This window comes from Urocitellus parryii, chromosome 2 (genome assembly GCF_045843805.1).
Source record: "Urocitellus parryii isolate mUroPar1 chromosome 2, mUroPar1.hap1, whole genome shotgun sequence".
Taxonomy (NCBI): Eukaryota; Metazoa; Chordata; class Mammalia; order Rodentia; family Sciuridae; genus Urocitellus; species Urocitellus parryii.
In genome coordinates this window covers 206093910-206106956 of record NC_135532.1, presented here as the reverse complement: position 1 = coordinate 206106956, position 13047 = coordinate 206093910, and positions in this window count along the sequence as shown.

Here is a 13047-nt window from a genome sequence, read left to right as displayed (position 1 = left end):
ATTTTAAAAGTTTGTGAATACAGAGAATATATACATGTGTGTATATAGTTAGATACCATAATATAAAATATTATAACCCTACAATGACTACATTTTTATTTCTATAAATGGTAGTCCCTCAAACTCAGTCATGTAGTGTTTATTTTTTTTTTATCATTTGCAAAGGATTCCCTGAATGGGAAATGAAAGAAAAGGGACAACAAAAATAAACAAACAAAAAAAGGAAAAGAAAGTGATAAATATAAATACATTATAGGGTATAATCCATTCACTTATGCACAATATGGAGACAAAAATGCAGATTATAAACTTGGAGAAGATATTAGTCAAACATCTGAATAGAAAATAGGCAATATCTAGAATACCTTAAAGAAGTGCACAAAATATAAATAATTTGTTGTACTAAAAAACAAAAATCTATCTGATAATAAATGGTAAAAATATTAATATGCAAAAGAAAAAGAAAACATATGGGAAATAAATATGGAAATAAACGAAGTTGTGTCTTAGGTAATTTCACTAAATTTCACTAAACCACCTGAATAGCCAAAGCCACAAGCAAAAGGAATCAGAGTACTTTAATTGGAAACATACTGCAAAGTTGCGATCATTAGAACAGTATGGTATTGGCATAAAAGGTGACATGTAGACCAACTGAACAGAATAATGAGGCTAGAAGCAAACTCATATGTCTACAGCAACTTATTTTCAATAAAAAAGCTAAGAACATGCATCGGAGAAAGAAAAGTCTTTTCAATAAACAATGGCTGAGTAATTGAATATCTACATGGAGAAGAATGTAACTAGAACCCTACTACCCAACAGCTACAAAAATCAATTCAAAATAGATTAAAGTCTTAACGTTAAGATAGAAAACTAATATAAGAAAAACATAGGGAAATGATTCAGGACATTGGAATATGCAAGGGATTTTTTGACACAACCTTCCAAATACAGGAAGCAAAATAAAAATAGAATAGTGATATCACATCAACCTAAAAAGCTTCTACATGTTAAAGGAAACTTTAGTGGGAGAGCGTCAATATGAAGATTGGAATAAAATATTTGCAAACTATACATCTGATGAGTGGTTGATAGTGAGAATACATAAGCAACTCCAAAAAGCCAATAGCCAAAAATAAATAAATAAACAATGACAACCTAAGTTTAAAAATAGGCAATGTATTGAAATAGACATTTCTCACCTGAAGACATGCAAATAGAAAACAGGTATATGAAAAAAATGTTCAAAATATCTAAATCACCAGGGATGTGCAAAACAAAACAACAATGAGATATTACTTTACCCCAGTATGATAGGTGATAAGATAAAAGATAAGAAGTTCTGGCAAGAATGTGGTAAGAAAGTTACACCTGAATGCTGTTGGTAGGAATCTAAATTAGTCCAACCATCACAGGAAACAGTATGCAGGTCTTCAAAGAAATTAAAAAATATAATACTATATGGTTTCTCAATCCTACTCCTGAAGATAATGATAGATGATAGACTGATGATAGATAGATAGATAGATAGATAGATAGATAGATAGATAGATAATCTCCATCCAAACAAAATATAATCTGCACTGTGCACTCCTATTGTAGTCCTATTCACAATAGCCAGAAACTGGAATAAATCTATATGTCCACTAACTGATGAATAGATGAAGAATGTATGGAACATGTGTGTGGTATATATATAATATACAATGGGATACTATTCAGTCATTAATATGAATGAAATACTGTTATTTGGGACAACGTGGACAGAACTGGTGATAATCATATTAAGTCAAATATGCCTGGCAAAGAAAGACAGGAACCACATGATATCTCTCATATGTGGAATATAAAAGGTTGATCTCATAAGAAGTTGAGAGTAGTCTAGTAGTTAACAAAAACAGGGAGAGGAAAGAGGAGGATGAGAAAGTTGATCAGTAGTTTCAAAATTTCAATTAACAGCAAGAAGTTCTGCTGTACTATCTGACTATAGTGTGCACAGTTGTGTGATTATATTATCATAAAGAAGAAATAAATATTCAAGGAGAGAGATGTAAACATTATGCAACATTTATATGTATCAAAAGAGCACATGGTAGCTCACTAATTAATATGTACATTTTTGTATTAGTTTAAAAATAAATAAAATGAAAACCACAATCAGATAGCATTTCAAGACTCACTATTAAGGAGTGACAATTCATAAATACCCACGTTATCTTCTCTGGATGATTTCAACTGAGTAATACTAATGTTCTCATGCTACCATTTTTAAAGTATGTTACATAGTTTTTAAAAAAAGTTTTATCTGCTACAAAGCTGAAAATATGCATATATGTACATAACAATCACAAATTTTCCAATCTTAGATGTTATGTGCATGTATGTAAGGCAATATTATGTCAAAGCAACAGATTTTTTTTAAGAGAGAGAGGGAGAGAGAGAGAGAGAGAGAGAGAGAGAGAGAGAGAGAGAACTTTTAATATTTATTTTTTAGTTTTTGGTGGACACAACATCTTTATTTCTTTTTTTTTATTTTTATGTGATGCTGAGGATCGAACCCAGCGCCCCAAGCATGCCAAGCGAGCATGCTACCACTTGAGCCACATCCCCAGCCCAAAGCAACAGATTTTTAATTAGAAATAAACAAAACAAATGAAAGAAAAATAAATCCAGTATTTACTTATGATAGAATGTTCATCAATTGTTTAAATTTTGTGGTAGATTTTTATGTTATAATGAAAAAAAAATGTAAATACATATATTATAATGAAAAATTGTAATATTTGGAAAGACACTAAATCTTACAGTTTACACATATGTTTCATTCACAGAGTCCACAAAATAAAGAAAAAATATGCTAAAATAATGAGCAATACTGCAAGGAAAAGCAAGATAGTAATCCACACTTTGTATAGAGAATAGAGCTTTGATTACCCCTGGAGAGGAAGAGGATATTGTGGTTTAGAAGGAATATGCTGTGGATTTAAAAGTTTCTGTGACATTTTATTTCTTTTTATTTGTTTACCCAAATGTTTCTACCATCATTTTAGGTTGATAAAATTTAATTTATTTGAAACCACTACAAATGGTTAAATTTTTACTTTTCTTTTCTATTCTTCATAAAAAAAGGCATAAACAAATTCATGAAAAAGATCACACTGTATTTAAATGAGAGTGCAACAAGCCAGTTGACATTCTTCATGTTATATTATGAATATTCAGATTGCTCTACAGCAGTATATTCATCCAAAAAGTTCACACAACTATAACAGAAATAATTTTGACAAAAGTATGTCCGATTTCTTGTATTCTTTACATTGAGATTATCAAACTTTCTCATTGTCACCAAATTCTGTGATATTCAAAATTGACCAATATTTCAATATTTTTCTTATTTTAAAGGTATAATCACTATTAAACCAATAAATAAAGCAGGTTTAAATTAGAGTTAAATTTTATACAGGAGGTAAAGACTATATTCATAAAATGTCTACAAATAGAATAACATTACTTACTAAGTAAATACCAGGTTACCAACCATCTTGAGTCAGATAAATGGTTTTCATATCTGAGAAAGATATTTAGTTTAACAAATGGGTATTGTAATTCTATGAAAATATAAAATTCCCTAAGTCTAACAAAGCACCACAGATTGGGTGGCTTATACGCAATAGAAATTTATTTCTTACAGTTTGGAGGCTGCAAGTCAGAGATCATGGTGGCAACATAGCCAGGTTTTGGGAAAGTCCCTATTCAATGTTGTAGACTGCCAATTTCTCATTGTATTTTCATATACAAGAAATAAATAGAGTTGGATCAATATCCATTTCTTATAGAGACCTTAATTGTACCCAGGATGGCTCTACCCTTATAACCTAATTAACTTTCAAATGCCGCAGGGTCAATTGCCATCACACTGGATTTAGATTAAAACACCTGACTTTTGGTGGAGGCACAACAATTCAGTCCATAACTACTAACCTGGTATTTTATTTTTTTCTCTAAATTTGAAATTTGTCAATTAAAGCATATTTTAAATGTTATGTGATTCTTTCTCTGTTTTTGTATTTTCCAAAGATTTAGATTGGAACTTAGAATTACTTTCATTAAGTTTGCAGAATTTAAAGTATCTTGTTTAACTGTTGACACTGTAACTTAAAGTAAATTCTCTGTATTTGAGAATCTTACTAAAACATTTAGACAAAAAAGTCTTAAAAAGTTATTTCTAGTATTTAAAATATTGATTCAATTAGATATTAAAAGCAAAATGTTCTATTACACCAAGTTGAGGATCTCTGCATTCATCTTTATATTGCAATGACTATAAAGCTTTTCAAATAATACTGAAACTTTACTTTGTTCAGCAGTAAATTATCAAAGTGTATAAAAGGCTTTCTTTCTTTTATTTTTCTTTTTACTTCCTATTTTCCTCTACCTTCACCCTCACTTCCCCAATTTAGCATCAATGAAGCACCATGTTTAAGTATGCCAACACAATAATACTGAGCAGGGTTGCAAAAGTTTGAAATTACTCTCAAGCATGCAACATGAAACACCTTGTGATCTTTAAAAAAATGCATTTAGATGTAAAAACTATAATACAGGTCTTTTCAGATTTGTCCTCTATTCATAGAGAGACCCTTTATTTATTTCTTAATTTTCTTTATTTTTTTTATATTTTCTTTTTCTTTTCATAGAACAAAACACAGTCTTTCAGTACAATAAGAACTAAAGATAATATTCAGATTGTTCCCAATTCCCTGTCCTTGATTATACCAAAGATGCCATTTCCTCTCCACTCTCTTTATGTTTCTGAAGAAATATCTGAGCCAAGAGTTGAACATATTAATTGAGAAACTATCAAAGTATATTATGTCTCCAATTCAAAATATAAATTATTTCTGCTTTCTTGTTCCTTGGAACCCCAAGTGTGACTTTTAGCCTAAATTATTGGAATGATCAACTCAATTCTTCATTCTACTTGGTTATGAAAACTCAATTTGTGTGCTTTATATGAATGAGAATATGCAATTGAGTTGTTAAATTAATATAAGTTCAGGATATTTAAATTTTTAATGGAATTATTTGGTGTATGCACTTAATATCTCCAGACCCTTCCATCCATTTATATAAATGAACCCACTAATCATTTATATTAGAATGAACTGATATGTCAATAGTATCATCTTTAAACTCTTGGGACTTCTATCTCCTATATGAGCTACTTAATTTCATGCTCTAATAAAATTGCTGATTTATATTCTCTACCAACTAATCCTTCTGACTCTGCTCAATAATAATTAAATTGTATGATATTTTTCCTAAGGAAAATTTTAGGCTATTACTCAAAAAAGAAAATTGTTACTTGCATAAATGTAAACTGGTTTTATTGTTAACCAATATAGCTAAAAATTCCTCATTAAACTGAAATATACAATGTATAAAGTTACAGAAACCTAGAATTTTTTTAATAGTTTGTGGTATGTACTTGCCTTATGCTTTGGGTGCTGAAGAAATTAAATAAACTGCTTAGAGTTTCTGTCATTTTCTTTGGCAAAAGGAATAACAGTACATGCTGATGATGGTGTCTTTACTTATTTTTTTATGATTTCAACCAATCTATTAGAATTAATTTTTCCTTCAGTTAGATCTTTAATTTTTTAATTCTCATAGAAACATTATGATTATTTAATTGTTTATTTTTCATTTTTGACCTTGTAGAAATCTAGCTTACTCAATAAGACTAAAATTCATGGCTTTTAGAAACTAAAGTATATATAATTTTAAAAGATTAAAATTTTTCTAAAGATTACTGAGTTTAAGAGTATCTACTTTTGGATTAAAAATTATTAAATACACAGACTTACCTAAGTACACTTATTTATTCAATTTATAAAACTTAAATAATCTAATATTTTAAGTAATTTAACACTTAAAAAATATTATTTCTTCTTTCCATCCAAATTTTACTAATTTCGACTATTTATTTGTTGGAGCTATATGCCTAAGTAAACATTATGCTATTTCAAAAAAAAAGAGTTCTCTTAATTTAAGTCAATAAAAAGTTGACATGTATTGTTAAGAACAGTAAGAAGGGGCTGGGATTGTGGCTCAGTGGTAGAGGGCTCACCTTTCATGTGTGAGACCCTGGTTCAATACTCAGCACCACATAAAAATAAATAAGTGAAGTAAAGGTATTGTATCCAACTACAACTAAAAAATAAATATTAAAAAAAGAACAGTAAGAAAATTACTTTGCTAGGATGTAATTCACTAGAATATTTCAAGGATATTGTACATCATTTTACTTATTATTTTAATAAATAAGATGAAGTTATTAATGGACCTAGTAGTAATTCTTATATTTTTGGATTTAAAAAATTACCATTTCAGATAACTACTTTTGAAAGCATGTTATTTACCTTGATGAGTAAATTCGTTTTTTTTTTAAAATTCCTTTGTTTATTTTTCCAGTGCCATACTGGTACAAATCCATGCATGAATTGTCTTCTTTCATCATTAGGAAGACTGATTTTTTAACGTACTTCCTGCTTTTTGCTTAAGCTATCTGATGTCATTTAGCTTGATTTTATTTCTTTACTATATAATTCTCTAATTTCTGATATCTGCCAATGTATGTTGAAGAATAAGGCATTAAGCAGTATTACTGTACAACTGTACTTCTGTAAAAAGAGATTTTTAAAATTTTAGTAAAGTATTTACATTTTGCAGGAATATTTTAAGATACCTCAATTTTAGGAATATTTAGAATGCTTAAGAAATTATCAATGGATAACAAGTAAAATGTCATAGAAAATAATAATGAAAAAAATGTGCAAAAGTAGCTCTGAAACTGAAACCAAATGTTAAAGTTCCTACAAAACCCAGAATAAAATTATATATGTATCTATTCTCCTTTAATCTGTCCTTTCCTGTGATTACCTGGCTAAATCATTTTGGTAAAATCATCTGATTTCCTTTCTTTGCTTTTCTTATCCATTTTTTTTAAGTTTGTCAAAATAGATCTTTGCCTATAGCTAAGGCATACTCAACTCTGTCTCCCTTGGTGGCATTGGTCAAATGTGACTTATCCTTTAAATCAATAGTTAAGAATGGAAGGCTTCCACTTGATAATACAGAAATAGAAGGTTCAAATGAAAATAAGGCAGAAATGGATTGCTAATCAAGGTTTGCTTTAGAAAGCAGGTGGTGCTTATTGATTCTGCTATTGACATGAAATTTTAAACTTAAAGATCAGTTGTTCAACATCTTTACCAACATTCTCATTTTAGAGGTAAACAAAGAAATTATCTTGACCAAGATAGAGCTTGTCCTTATCATGGACAGGTTATGAATACAGACATTCTGATCTACCAGTCAGTGCTATTAGTGGTTTGAGTGACATACAGATACTATTAATGTTAAACAAAAATTGGAATCAAATATATATTTTAGGGCAGAGCTCTAATACCAATATTTAATCATGATGTATAGTATTAACCAGGTGTTTAAGCAGCATAATTTGTTAATTCCTTAAATAGATGGAATAAACTATAATTTATACATAAATGATCCAGACTTCATATATTTGGCTCAAAATATATTTATATTTTTAAAACTTATATTAAAAGTATAATGCTTAGGAATGTGCCAAATGTTATGTCAAATGACAATTGAATATTGTATATTGTTACTACAGAAACATATTCTTCTACTGTTTCTATCAAAACAGTAAATAAGGATTTAAAATAGTAGTGACTAAAACAACTTACATAGTCTTTTTCTTTCATATTTTCCTCTCCATGTTCAGATATTTTCTTCCTAGTTCCAGTTACTATAATTGTTTAAAGGAGCACCTTTTCTTTCCATTGTAGGCAATTCAGGGATGTACCTAATATATGTGAAATATCCAGAATCAGATACAAACCCCTGCATTTTTTCCTTTATTTAGTAATCCTACCAGTACAGGCAAATTATTTTTTAAAGTAGATAGTAGATTGAATCTGGGGATTACAATTCACATCCATCATTTTCTGAATCTCCACCATTAATTTACACACAAAATTATTTTAACTCTATAGAGAGAAGAATCCCTGTAGAGGCAGTTACTTTTCCTTGAAATGACACAGAAATAAATATAAAATTTGTCAATGGGAAATATATATTATTGAAGTAGTTTGTTAAAAATAGTTTCTTATTAACTGAGAATTTAATTCCATCCTGATACAGTACATTTATTTTAATAAAAATATATATTAATTTATCCCTTGGAGGACAATCTGGGTTCTTGAGAATATTATTAATATGAACCACTGAATACAATATTATTTGATTTTCTTAGAATTAGAAATGAAAAGGATTTTTGCAGATAAAATAAAGCAGACTCAGAAAGAAAAACAGGAGGATAAGGTACAGAAAACAAAATCCTGAGATATTTTTACACAACTATTATAAAATGAGACAATTGGGAGACAACTCTCCATGGTTCTCTCTCATTTGTCTCTTATGAACCATCACTGATAACTGTCATTCTGTTCTATCTTTTTAAGGATGTTTGTATAACAGAATACCTTGGGAAACAGAGATAATATAACAACCCAGAGCAGAGAAACTATTTGTTGGCTGACCAGAATAAGAAAGGTAACATTGCCCTGTGTTGTAGAAATTGGGCAGATGTGTTTGGAACCCCTGGACAGTAAGTGACATTTCTTAACTTTGAGATTATTCAGTTGGGGCACAAAGTCACTAGATGTTCAGCATTAAATTGGAAATCCCCCTGCATACCCCCAGAGAAACATGTATGTAAAGGGGGAACAACACCAACAAAATTGTCATGCTGCCTTCTCTGGCATGAGCAATAAATTTTTTTTCAGTGATCCAGCAACCTCTTGTCTTCTGCCAGCATTATGGCAAACTAAGTTGTAAGTTCTAAAGTCAGGCAAAGTAACAATTTCTCATAGTTTTTAAAATACAATTTTCTTTGAAAGTCTTTTCACTCCTGTGATGAATTAAAACCCAAATTCCTCGCTGAATTTGATTTGCACTTATGTTTTTTCCCTCTTTCCTTCCTCCATCTTTTTTCATCCTTTCTCCCCAACCACTTTTTTTTTATTGTTGCAGTTGTTCTATTTTTTGAGTTCTTATTTTTGGTGGACATAATTAGAAGATCCAGAAGTAAAATTACTGATCGAGACAGGCATGATGAAATGCATCTCTAGAATTCTGCAAAAGAAGATCTGAAGATCTTAAATGTACATGAAAACATAAATCTCATATAATTGATAGCATTATTGACAAGGCAGTGACATTCTCTCATAAGCAAGGAAAAAATAGCCAGAATTCATCTTATGTAAAGTTTAAAAGGCAAAATTTTAGTGTTGACAGCTATGTCTTATTAATTCAGCACCAATGATCAAACAATGTGTAGGATGCCTTCCTTCAAATGCCCATTTCCTAACAGACAGTAGAGATCTATGGTTTCTGACATTGATTTTCATGTTTTTTATAAAAGGGAAATTCAGTTTAATATTTCATTAAGAAGATTAATTTACACATTTTGCCCCCTTTCTGCTTTTTATATGCTTTGCATTTCATCATACAACAACTGAATTCACTTTCTTTTCAGTAGCTTATTGAACCGTCTCCAAAACATAAAATATTTTAGGACACAAAGTGAGGCATCACACTTCTCTCATCAAAAGATAGGTCACCTTTCCATAAACTAAGACTCAACAGAGCTTAAAAATACTGTCAATGGAATAAGCTTAACAGACATTTATAGAATATTTTATATATCACCTATCAAATACACTTTCTTCTTGGATGCTTATGAAATCATTTCAAAAGAAATCATATTTGGGACAGAAAGAAAGTCCTTGTGTCCTAACGGAGCATACTGAAATGAAATTAGAAACAAAATGAATTTCAGGAACCATTATACATAATATAATTTTGAATGAGGAAATGATCAAATATTCAGGGGAGATATAAAAATAAATTCTTAGATGAGAACAGAGATATATCAAAATCTCTGTGACAGAACAAAGGAAATTTTAACAGAAAAGTTTATACAATTGAATGCTTACATTAAAAAAAAAAACACAAATAAAAATAAATCAGACTACAAGTCAAGGCTACTAAAAATAAAGAACAACCTAAATCTAAAATTAATACAAGTCAAGAAATTATTAAAATTAGAGCTTAAATTAATGAAATTGAGTAAAAAAACAAATGCAACATATTATTAGAACAAAGAGCTGGATCTTTGGAAATACAAACAAGACTGATAAACTTTTAGACACATTCAATCAATAAACACCTTTGGTAATATAGTCATTTGAAAAGGAGAGGGAGAGAAGACTTGAATCAATAAAATTAGAGATCAATAAAATTAACATAGATACATCTGACATTCAGATGATTGTTGGAATCTATTTTGAAAACTTATACTCCAATTAGAATAGAAAATTTGGACAATATTGATAAATTTCTAGACAGACCTGACCTATCCAAGTTGAACCATGAGGGATATAGAAAACATACACTGGCAAATATCAAGCAATCAAAGTGAAGCAGCAGTTAAAAGCCTTCATTGAAAACAATCCCAGGCAGATAGATTTTCAGTGGAGTTCTATCAAACTTTTAAAAAGAAATGATGTCAACTTTTCTTGAATTATTCCATAAAAGAAAAAGAGTGAAAATAATACCAAAGTGTTTGTTACACTCTGACTCCAATATCATCCTAATACCAAAACCAGACAAAGAAACATCAAGGAAAGACCACTACAGAAAAACATCCCTGATAATATAGATGAAAAATTCCTTACTAAAACATTAGCAAACTGAATTCAAAACTTATTAAGAAAATAGCATTCCATGTACAAGTTAGTTTTATTCCAGGAATGAAGATTGATTCCACATACATGAGTTAATAAATGTTACTCATTGCATAAGTAGAATTAAGTCAAAGATCACAGGATAAACTCAATAGATGCAGATAAAGCCTTTAACAAAATCCAACACACATACATGTTTAAAAAAAAAGGAAAACCAGAGATAATAATGTTATCTTAATGTTTTAGAAGTTATCTATAACAAGGTCAACTCAACATAATATTGAACATAAAAAAACCTGAAAATATTTCCTCTAATGTTAGGATCAAGACAAGGCTATCCACTCTCACTACTCCTATTCAATATAATTATTAAAACTCTATCCAGAGTAATCAGGCAAAAGAAGAAAATTAAAGGGCTACAAATAGAAACAGAAGAAGTCAAATTATACCTGTTCATTGATGGTGTGATCTTATATCTTTCAAACCCAAAAAAAACTCAACCAGAAGATTTCTAGATGTGACAAATTCAGGAACACAGTATGTACAAAATCAATATAAAACAATCAACAGCTTTCCTATATTTTCATAATGAATCTTATGAGAAAAAAAGAAAAACTAGTGCATCAATAATATATAACCTTTCATAAATAAATAAAATACTTGGGAATAAATTTAACCGAGGAGATGAAAGAACTTTATAATGAAAACTAAAGAACACTAAAGAAAGAAATTGAAGGATATCTTCAAGGATTGAAAGACCTCCCATGGTCTTGTGTAGGCAGAATTAATATTGTCAAATGACTATATTACCAAAGGTGTTTATTGATTTAATACCATCTCCATCAAAATACCAATGATATTATTCATGGACCTAGAAAATAAAGGAGTCCTAAAATTCATTTCAAAAAAAAATAAAAAACCCAGAGTAGACAAAGTAATAGGGATCAAGAAGAGTAACAGTACGCATTATAATACCTGATTTCAAAATACACTACAGAGCTATAGCAACAAAAAGAGCATGGCAGTGGCATCAAAGCAGACATGAAAACCAGTGGAATAAAATAGAATAGAAGCCATAGAAACTAAACCACATAGATACAATCATCTGATATTTGACAAGGGTGTCAAAAACAAATGTTGAAGAAAAGATAGGTTTTTAAAGAAATTTTATTAAGAAAACTGGATGTCTATGTGTATGGATGAAAGTAGATCCCTATCTTTTATTCTGCAAAAAAAGTCAACTCAAAGAAGAATCAAAGACCTGGAAAATAGAAACACTGCAACTGCTGGAAGAAAACAGAGTCAACACTGCAATACATTTGCACAGGCACAGACTTCCTTTGAAAGACCCACAAAACTCAAGAAATAAAACTAAGAACCAATAAGGGGGTGGCATTACATCAAAAAGCTTCTGTACAACATAAGAAACCATAAGGATCATAAAGAAAAAGTAAACAAAGTGGGAGAAAAAATTAGCCAGCTATTCCTCTGACAGGGGATTAATATTCAGAATATATGAAAAACTAAAAAAAATAAAAAACTTAATACCAAAAATAAATAAATAAACCAAACAATAAATCCACCAAAAACTAAACAGACATTTATCAATAGAAAAAATACAAATAGCTAAGAAATGTATGAAAAGCTATTCAACATTCTTAGCAGTCAGGGAAATAAAAATCAAAACTACATTGAGATTTCATTTCATTTCATTTAGAATGGCAATCATCCATACAAATGAAAATAAATGTTAACAAGGATGGGGGGAAATGTTGGTGAGACAGGATATTCATACTACTTCTTTGGAAAGCAGTATAGAGATTCTTCAAAATATTAGTCCTTATGACCCAGCTATCCCATTCCTTGGTATTTAGTCAAAAGAATAAAATCAGAATACTGTAGTGATATAGCCACAACAATGTTTATAGCAGTATGATTTTATTAGCCAAGTTATAGAATCATTCCTGGTAACTGTCAACAAATGAATGGGTAAAGAAAATATGGTATATATGCACAATGAAGTATTACTCTGCCATAAAGAAAAAAATATGGCATTTGCTTGTACATGGATAGAACTTACAGAATATCATGCTAAGTGAATGAGTCACACTCAGAAAGACAAGGATCAAAGGTTTTCTCTCTTATGTGGAGGCTAGAGCAAAATAAGAGAATAAAATAAAAAAAAGGTGGGATCCCATGAAAATAGAAG